Source organism: Pollicipes pollicipes, unplaced genomic scaffold (assembly GCF_011947565.3).
Source record: "Pollicipes pollicipes isolate AB1234 unplaced genomic scaffold, Ppol_2.1 Scaffold_7231;HRSCAF=8579_pilon_pilon_pilon, whole genome shotgun sequence".
Classification (NCBI taxonomy): domain Eukaryota; kingdom Metazoa; phylum Arthropoda; class Thecostraca; order Pollicipedomorpha; family Pollicipedidae; genus Pollicipes; species Pollicipes pollicipes.
Window position 1 is genome coordinate 38,660,095 of NW_023597034.1, and position 10,954 is coordinate 38,671,048.

A 10,954-nucleotide genomic window follows, 5' to 3' on the forward strand; every position below is an offset into this window, starting at 1 on the left:
TGCTGGAAACGAACTCCCTGGCAAGGACGGCTGAAAGGTTGATAAAAATTAAGACGGTTATCATTGTCGATGTTGAGATGCACCATTCCGTCCCCATCACTTTTTATGCCGTGAATGCATCCTTCAAGGTGCGCCTTGCATGATGATGGTAACTTCATAGAGGATTTACTGAAATTATAATGGCTTTGGTGTCGATTGCTTCAAATATTTTGTTGAGCAGTACACAAAAAGGGATGAGAGAGTAATTGGTCAGAAACTGTCTTTATGATGCCTTCACCTAGTACGCAGTTCTTGCCATGCGTTACGTATGACATTGCACGTGACATTGCACATCATGTTACACACGACATTACTGATAACAATGTTTTATTTGCATTTTATCAGTGACAAGTAGCCCGTTATGCTTTTCAGATGAGTACTTTTACCAGGTCACATTGAAATAAGCACACTGGGATCCCACAGATCCCAGTGTGCACACAGATCCCACGGCTATCGGCTATCTCCCCCACCCCACTCCTCGCTCTCTGCGCGTCGCCTCGCCTCGTCGCTGTTTTTGGTATGTTCATCGGTGCCCCTAATTTGTTTGACTTTTAACTTCTTATTCACTTCAAAGGTCATCATATTATTCGCTTCATGGAAAACCTGAATAGCCGTGCATTATCAGGTGTCTCTGCAGTCTTGTTAAGCCCGTGTACGAGATCTGTGCAGCCATTGTGGTATGCAATGGGACGCTGTCGAGTGCGCCCACGCGAGACCAGGGGTCATCCGGCAACACCCCTCGGTGTATATAGGCTGACGCATACTGCGTAGCAACAAACGAGGTCCGAACACGACCAGGGCCGCGACTCTGCACTGCTTACACAGCGCAAGCGAGCCCGGCTATCTTGTGGCCGAGTGTAGGTAACCCCTTTACTTATATTTTTATCCACAGTGAGAATAAGAACATAGATCTACCCTGTGAAGTGTTACATTGGTGCCTCAGGCCCGGATCTCCTAGACCAAGCGGCCCTTATACGCTGAAAAGTCTGCTCGTCTCCAGCCAAGGTGCGACCATTGAAGTACTGGCCCCGATCCATTCGATTCATGCAAGTCACTGCGTCACGGGAAAGGAACTAGATTACTTGGCTCTTGGCACCTGCACCTGTTGAATATCTGGAAGGACAGTTTCGCCACCGATCCATGCGGCCCTCTTAAAAACTCTATCCATACCATTGTTCTTATCTGGAGAACAGAAGGAAGAAACGGAAGCACTTCTGTGCATGTCACGATCTAAACAAGCGTGACTTCTGTTTGCTGTGTGGCAATTGTCATGCCTGCAACTGCGATCAAGTCACTACTTGCTTCGCTCATCACCGCTGCTCCTGTCTCCCTTGTCTCGAACGCTGTTGAAGCTTTCCCTCCGCTAATCCCCTAGCAGCAGACCTTGCTAATTAGCGAAAACAACTACTTAAGTTGTTAAAAAAAACATTACCAAAAGGTCGAACGCCGCTGCACGACATGCCACCGTCAGCTACAAATTCCTACCCTCTATTACCCGGACTATCTACCCACTTTGACGGTCTAAACGCTGGGAATTTGTATCAACGTATAGCTGACGTTGATGGCATCCCTCAGGATTACAACGGTAACGGCAAAGTCACCCTCACTACTGCACGATGTCTCGTAGCTGGAACAGCAAAATCATCATTTTTGCGCAACGAAGAACATAACTGCACATAGCTCAAGATGAAGGACTCGCTCCGACATTTTTTGCAAATCTGCGCGATCCCGACACTTAAGAGGAAAAACTGAACCGTATCACTCAAAGATCGAGCAAACCCGTCCAGTCCTTCTACCAGCGTCTTAATCAATTAGCTGCTAAAGTGTACGGAAATGACATACCCCCCCCCCCCCCCCGTAACGCGTGAACGAATACGCGTCGGTACTGCGCCATTGTCAACGCGTCAGCGGGACGCCATTGTCAACGCGTCAGCGGGACGCTCGGCTCGGTAGCGAAACCAACGCACTTAGACCGACTCGTTCGACGCAGATGCATTGCCTTGTTTATTTTGTATGGTAATGATTAGATAAGCCGGATGTGGTAACCCGTAGCCGTAGTCACTTTTTGCAAGGGCTGCGACATGGCGCGCCTCTACTGCTGCTTCATGAGGGCTCACATGCGCATTAGAATTGCAGAACGTCGAAGGCTCGAGAACGCCCCATCCCCAGTGTTTGGAGGCCGCACGCCGGCGCCGCCCAGCGGCCCTACCGTGTATAACCTGACGTATCCTGCGTAGCGTCAGACGAGCAGTGACGGTCAGGGAGAAGCGGACGCGACCCGACGACCAGTGTCGTGACCCTGCACTTCGTGAAGCGGACCTCGACCGAATATAGTTACCTTGCGTGCCCGTTCTCTGATGGACGTTGGTGAAAGGAAGAACGCTACCCAAAAGAACACAGCGTTACACCCCGGGCAAACACAAGGCCCTAGCCAAATTGTTTGTAAACGGACTTGTGGATAATCGAAAAGCGAACAAACTGCTTCACCGACAGCCCTTGACTCTGACCGCAGTCTTAAACATCGCACTAATGGAAAACAAATTTTGCAGGTAGGTAAAAATGCGGGTCAGGGAGGAGCCGATGGAAATCGATCTGGTCAAACTAGCCACAAACCCCTTGCAGTAAACATCGAACAGCTCATGAAATCTGGCAATGTCCTAGCAGTTAAAACGGAGTAAGCGAAACAAACGAAAGCACCCAAGGAGTGCAACCGCAACATGCGAACCAGTACAGGCAGATGCCTCAAAACCAGTACCAGAAACGCTTCATCCCGAACCACCCTCTTGGACAAAGTAGATCATATCCACCACCACCAGCACGAAATTTTCCAGGTACACAAGTCCATCACGGGCCACGCCCAAGGTTAGATAGGGGATCCCCGGGACGACTTACATATCAATTTAACGAAGACCATAGGCCCATTTATCATTTGTGTTGCCTTCCCAACGCGTGTGTCGCAAATATGCTCCACAACTGCGCAGGCAGACCCCGCAAGCCGGTGAACGGGAACGTTCGGGACACTAGTGGGACATACGTCCAGTCGAGTAGGTGAAAGTTGTAACACAAATGTGAACAGGAAATGTCCCTTTATAGACGTTTGTATAGGCAAAAACAGGTGTTGCACTCTTTCAGATACCGAAACTCAATTTTCGCAGGTAAGCGACAAATTCTTAGCATCATGCAACGACATTTTGATGACGAAAACGTGTCAGGAAAAGTATCTTCAATATTTGTTTGAAGCTACCGAATTAAAGTCACAAATATGGCAACAATTTGCATGACATTTGGTAAAATCCGAATGTATCACTTTCCTTGTACCTATGGGAATAGGCCATGACATGACTATGGGTGTGGACTATCTCAATGAAATAAAAGGTCTCCTTGGCTTTGATAACCAGCAACTGAAAATAAGTAAAGCATTGTCTCTACAAAAGCAAAAGCGAAACAACTGTTGGAAGGAGACGATGATGGAGTAAAAGGATACTACATCGAGCATGATCGACTGTACCATTAATCGTCACGCACTAAAATACGTGCTTTGACCCGTGCTCACCTAGTAGTTCCTGAAAAATTCAAGTGCACCATCTTTCGAGAGGCGCATGATAGATACTTTAGAGGGCCGAGAAGACCACAGACAAGGTCTTGAATTCATTTTTTGGCCGGACACGTTGAAATAAATTAACGCATATGTTCAAACTTGTGAAAAGTATGATATGAAAAAGCTCAAAAAGGAAAGACACCCGTTACAAGAAATGTCAATGCCAAGTACTTCCATGACTTACCTCGGCATTGACTTACCCGGACCTCACCCAATGTCGTCAAAAGGTAGCGTTTGCATTTGTATGGTAGTTGACTTATTATTGAGATTTCCGGAGGCTTACCCCATTTCCAGCAAAAATGCGAACACCATAGCCCAAATACTCTTGAACGAAATCATACCCCGTCGTTGATGCCCTCGATCAGTTTGAGCGATCAGGGAACATAACTTTGCAACGCAGTTGTAGATACTGCCAATAGTTAGGAAGAGCTAGGATACACACGAGTAGCTACCTTGCTCAGACCAGCGAAAAAATGGAAAGATTCCATAAGGCCTGGAATGAGATGATTACCAAAAGATTAGCGAAAATCACACGAAATGGAAACAGATTCTTCAACCATGTTTAGCCGTTTTCAAGGTTAGTAAAAACGAAAGAACTAAATACCGCAATTTCTCATGTATGGCCGAGATCCAATTCTGCCTGTAGATATCTTGATGTGAACCCGTTATAAATACCCTGGCGACGAGTGCGTTCCCCAAATGTTTGAAAATCTCCACGACGTACGCAAACATGTCGCAGAAAACATTCAAGAAACGCGAGATCACAACAAAATGTTATTTGACAACAGTGCTGAAGCATCCTCGTTCCAAATTGGCAACCCAGTTTACTACTACGATCCCGTGGTCAAAATAGGAAATTTATCTAAGTTCACCTTGCACTGCAAGCCTTACTTCCGCACTGTAACCAAAATTGAAGAAGAGAACTACGTGATCAAAAACATGACATCACAAAACGAAGCTAGTTCATTCAGAAAACCTCCGAATCAAGAATATCAATGACGTTTGGGACAGAAATCACGACGCTGTAAAACTCCCACCGAAATTCGCATGGGCCTTGGATAGAACCGCTTCATCTCCAATCCCCCAGATTAGCAAAATGAGCTTTCCCCAATGGCGGTCCTTTGACAACCGCACGCGAACAGGACACACCTGTTGCCAGCGTACTTCAAGTGAATGACGACAGTGCTGACGACTCAACCGATATGGACCAGGAAATGATTGCTGACGGGGAACCACCCTATGAGGACCAGACTTCTGATCAGACGGCTGCACTGTTATCGGACAAAGTAGACAGCAATCATGTACCCTCACATAGCTACGCATTGCGATCGTAAATACGCGCGCGACGACATGATGGTTTCTGGACCAGTCTAGCTGGTCACAAACGACGAGATGTAAGCAGTCTCTTACCGGATGATGATCCGCATGAGGACAAAAAGCCGAAAACCTATACCGCTTAACCGAAAGACAATCCAGACAATGGTGATGTCGAGACCAGTGCTCCGACACATATTCTTAGTTGGCGTAGACTGCAAAATACCGCGCTAACCGCTACATCTCTGATGGTGATGTCCATCGCAATATTCTGAGAAAGTTCTGGCTTTTTGCAGGATGTTCTGGCAGTCGGCGATTACCCCGGTGCTGCGCCTCGCGTCCTGCTCTTTAACCCTTATCTCTGGCGACCCAGGACACTTATTGTTACCTGTGGGCAAAATCATGTTACAACTCGTGTGCAATTACGCTTTCAGTAAACACATCGTGATCAAAATACAACTTCATTCAGTTGAAAAGGCCACCCGAAATCTAAAGGTTTTTGCAGACTATCTTCAGCGATAGTTATCTGGCAAGGCCACACAACAAGTAAATCGCGCTATAACATGCCAGGCAGATGCCATTCAGGGACTACGCGGTGAAACTACTTACCTTCGTGACGCTCTTCCTCAGATCCTACGAAAACCATATACTCGACGGCCCCGCCGAGCTCTCATCAATGACATTGGAAATGTCATGTCTTATCTCTCTGGTACCGCTATTGAGCAGGAGATTAACCATCTCCAAAGGTCCAAGTTATAAAAAGAACGCCACTGTCTGCATGAAAAAGTACGGCACCAAAAAAAGAACGGCATTCTCCCGAATGTTACAAAACAGAAGACGCGACGGCCAATTTGTCTTTTGTTTTGTCATGCTGGCGTTTTTCTTCTACTGACTTTTATAGACGGCTCGGTTGGCGCTTCGTGCGCCGGAGCAAAGAGCCTTACAGGGGTTTATGGTCTAGCAAATCATTGTATAAGTAGGAGAACAGTACAGTAATTCAAGAATTATATTTTACTACTTATCTAACATACATTGCATGACAAAGCTTAATATCTAAACTTTTAATATGTAAATCTTTAATATTTAAACAACAAATTGCGTCTCACAAACAAAACCTCCTGAGGAGCATTACCGTGAACCCTCGTTGAGACTGTGTTTTGGAGAGAACTCACGGTAAAATGCGGTGTTATAACCCAAACCTGTGCGGAAATTGTGAGAAAGCATGGAACTTGATAGTCACGCGGGCTGTGCAAGTGTGGGGTCACATTTATTTAACATCTTTGTGTGAAACAGGCGCATAAAATGCGTGTGATCACTGGTGGTGCATGTCAGTAGCCTGCATTGATTTTGATGTGATGGGGAGTGTGCGAGAGAGGTTTACACTACTGAGAGAGAACATTTTTTTCGCATTCTTCAAGTCTAATGACTATGCTCTGTTAATGGTAAGAAAGAACGGAATTAAAGCGCTGCCAACGATTTTGCACGGTTTTTCCGCGTGGGCCATTGTTCGAGTGATCTGTAGCCCAAAAATTACCGGCATCATGACCGGCATCACTTTGGTGTTGCGGTAATATTTTACGCAGTGAAAAGTTTTTATATTGTTGTACTTGTATATTTCATTGTCTTTTTATATCCTTTATATGTTTTAGTACCTACTTACCAATGAATGAGAAATCTAATCTTGCGTCTGGAAGGATTATTGGGGCACAAAGTAGGGAAATCGTTTATAATGTGTATCAACATTTTGTCGAAGACCGGGACATGAAGTTGAAGGCGGGAGACAACGACGCCGGGAGAGTCCATTATTAAGAACAGCAGCTGTAACCGGCGTTGGGAAAACTACAGTCTACCGCATACAACGTGAACCCCAGAATGGTGCCAGACTGAAGTCGCCAATCCGATCCCGACCAGCTGCAGCAAGACCAAGGGTAAATCTAGATCCGTTCGATGTTTGCGCGATGAGGAGAATGGTATACCAAATGTACATCGACGGAAAACGTGCTACTCTGGACACCATCACGGATGCTCTTCACGAACAGCTCGGCGTCACCATGTCTAGATCCACCGCAAGAAAACACCTACTCGCGAACGGATTTAAGTACTGAAGGATCAACAAGCGCAAAATCCTGATCGGGAAACCTCACATTGCAGCAACGAGATGCCAGTTCTTGCGGGAGATGAGGAGGCTGCGTGGAGAAGTTCCCGGCAGCAAAATCATTTATACCGACGAGACATGGTATAATCAGTACGATATGGAGGACTTAGCGTGACTGGACGGTAGTCAAATCAACGGACGAAAGAACGCCATTGGAAAAGGAAAACGTTTTATCATAGTCCATGCCGGCTCTTCAGAAGGATTTAAACCGGGCGCACTTCTCCACCTCAGGACCGATGGCAAGAACGCCGACTACCACACGTCGATGAACGCCGACTGCTACGAGAAGTGATTCACCGAGTGCCTGCTTCCGAACGCGCCAGAGCACTCTGTGATCATCATAGATAATGTCTCATATCATTCAAAAAGTGCCAGCCAAAACATGCCAATGCATGCCAAAACAAACATGCCAAAAAGTTTCTGCCAAAAAGTGCCAACTTCTAGCTGGCGTAAAGCGGAAATCCGGGAGTGGTTGCAGCAGGCAGGTGTGGCCATCGACGAAGACATGCGGAAGGTGGAGCTGCTGGAGCTAGTCAAGTCCCAGAACCTGAAGAAGGAATATTTTCTGGACAACCTTGCTAGAGATTATGGTCATCGGATCGTTCGCCTGCCGCCGTATCACTGCGACTTGAACCCGATAGAGTTAGTGTGGGCACAGTTGAAGCGCGTGATAGGACGGGGGAACTTGACGGGGCGGATGGAGGAGGTGGAACGGCTGGTGGAGGCAGGTGTCGCAGCTGTCTCTCCAGAGGACTGGAGTAAGTGCTGTGAGCACGTCAAAAGGATGGAGCAGCAGTACTGGACGAATGACGGGCTGCTAGAGGATTTCCCACCGGTTGTCGTAACAACCGATGATAGCAGCGACTCCGGCACCGACTCCGGCAGCGACAACGATGAATGAGAACAGTATGACACATTGATCATGAGAAGTGTTTCCGTTTCGCTCTTTTCAACTGACTTCGCAGCGTTTACGTGGATGTGGCATGTAGTTGCGTGTGGGGTGTTTGAGCTGGATATATTGTACATGTATCTGCAGCTGAATGTTCAGCGTTTTGTTGAATACCCTCAATAAAACTGAGCGAATTAATTTTCTGTGTTTGGAATTTTCCCATGTTATTCATGAAACAGCACCAGTTTGGAGCAATTACCGAATGAAAGTGTGGCATAACTTGCTTCCATGTTAGGCAATTGATTTAGAACGTAAAAATAATTGCCGACGAAAATAACCCCAGTGTCAAATATATATATATATATATATATATATAATATATATATATAAATATATATATATATATATATATATATATACCAACCATATGAACATCAAGTTGCTGCAAACAATGCAAACACCCAAAACTGTTATTGCTTCGAGAGATCCGCAGTGCCGTCCTGCAGGCCTTCCGACCAGTTTTGTTGAGTTTGAAAAAAAATCAGCGTGATGCTCGTGACGAATTGATTGACCAGCTTAAATTCCGTTCTTTCTTACGATAAACAGGCATACCAATAAAATGTGATATATCGATATATGCCCCTATCTTTATGTTTGCATTTGAACATGACTAGGAGGTGATGCACGACAACCTCAAGAAACATTAGCATTTTCTATGATGCAGGGTTGTACAAAGGCAATTTTCCACTTCATTATGATCTTGCCAACAGGTTGAACCTATTGAAGTGTTACAGCATGCAATTTATCCATTACATGCCATTATATTGCAATTCATTTTGGCAGCGGCAGGTCTGTGCAGCTCATTAATGCGCATTCTTGGGTAAAAGCCTGCATGAAACAACTTTGCAACATTGCCTTTACCTTAAGAATTCTGAAAATATAGTGGTGTATTATTATGGATACACATACTACTGTCTTAACAAATTGTGTGTGCGGACAAGCTTTGCTTGTGAGCCGTGAATGTAACGCCGTCAGGGAAATTGCATTAAGAAATTATCAAGTAATGTTTTGTGTGGCCTTGAAATATTGGTAAAAAGCTTCAGTAACTGTTGTCATCTAGTTTTCCATGTTTGCTCATTTTGTTAAAAGGCTTTTTTAGTCACTGCAACTGGTGTGAGATGCTGGGAGCTGGGAAAAGTGGAAAGGTATTGCGGTTGGTTTCTTGGATGGCATCTAACGATATTATTATCACGAGCCTTGCACGCACTAGCAGCTTTGTCACTTCCTTACTTTTTGCACTTCTCACCACAACCACATGCACTTGTCGCGTCTCCAACTTTTCATAATGTCAGCAGGTTTGCAGTGGCATTTCACTGCATGTAATATTTTCTTGTTATGCTCGTGTTATCATTTGCGTGAACAATACTTTGGAGTGAAGCAGCCTGGTGGTTGCAGCATTTTGCATGACTGTGAAAGCATTGCATTCAATGGGCAACCTATCATTGCTTTTTTTAGCACACTGCTGTTAATTGTAAATGTTTTGAGCAGTCAAATCACTTTCGGCTGCATCAAATGTTAACATCAGCTGTTATTTTTGCGTCACACCATTAAAATGAAATTAGTTGATTGTTTCCGACAAATTTGACTTTACTAGGTTTTCCTTTTTCTGTGAAACGTCGGCGATGCTGTCCATCCTCAGAGCCTCTGTTATTTCTATCCCCCGGTCCCCCGTTGTGTGTCTCTTTAAATTTTATTTCATTTGTTAAGCTCTGTTGGCCTGTCCTTTCCGGCCCCTTCCGACTGGTGGCTGATCCCCATATGGTGGACGCCCCGCCGGGGTCCTGCCACCGCCGTACCCAACTACTTAATCACCGAACGGCGCAAGAGAGAGAGGACGTGAGTGCTCCTTCCCTGGCCTGATCAGACATCGATCATCGAATACAGCATAAACCGACAGACTTGAGTGACGGAACGCGAGAGTGGACACACTGATATAACATGACAGTACTATGGAATATGGTAACCTGCTTCCTGCTGTGAAGTGTGGATATCTGCATGTTGTAAGTTTATGCATTGTTCATATCAAGTATACTGTTTTAAGAATTGGCCCGCGTTTCGTATTTCACTGCTACTTCCCGTATGTGGTAGCATGCCCCAGCAATGTGCTCGGTAAGGTGTCTTACCGATGCTCTCCCCGCAACGGAACATAAGGTGCGAGGTACTGCAGGAAAACATGGTTGGGACAGTATTGGAGCAATCTTGGTTTCATTTCCCATCTGAAATAGCTGAAATCTGACTCAAAATGCACGACCAGCATGCCTCAGTCCTCAAAAACGTCGGGGTAGAGTGGCGTCTTTATCTGACGTAAAATGTCGTCTGTTTAGAACTACGGCGCAGTGCCGCGCCGCAGATTGTCTCACGAAGGGTTTTGCGATACTCAAACAACCCCATTGTCTGCTTTTTCGTGAGGCATTTTCTGTCGCGTACTTCTTTACCGGACGGCTTATAACGTTCGGTGACGTAAAATTGATCAGTGGGTAGGCGCTGTCGCCGAGCAAGACCACATGACGCGCTGGTCCTTGATGTGATCTGTAGCTGGACAGTGAAATTTCGTTATTGAAATGACCATTTTGAAACATACTTTAAAGTTTCGGACGAGGTAATTTGTGCCAGTTTGCTAGCAGTTAACTGGGCTACTGTACACATTGGTATAGTGGCCAAAGGCATTGCCTGATATTTCATATGCTGTTTCATTTGTGTTGCGTTCTCTAGTCGGAAAACATGTTACATTTGAAGAATGCTCTGTATTTTAGTTATTCAACTGTATAACTAACATTTCAACGAGGCCAGATGTCCGCAGCACTCGTGCGTCGTGGACCTGACCAGTGCAATGCGTCGCAGCCGCGTAGATGCTCCGGTCAGGTCCAGCAACTGCCATGCAGTTAATTGACGTGAGGCC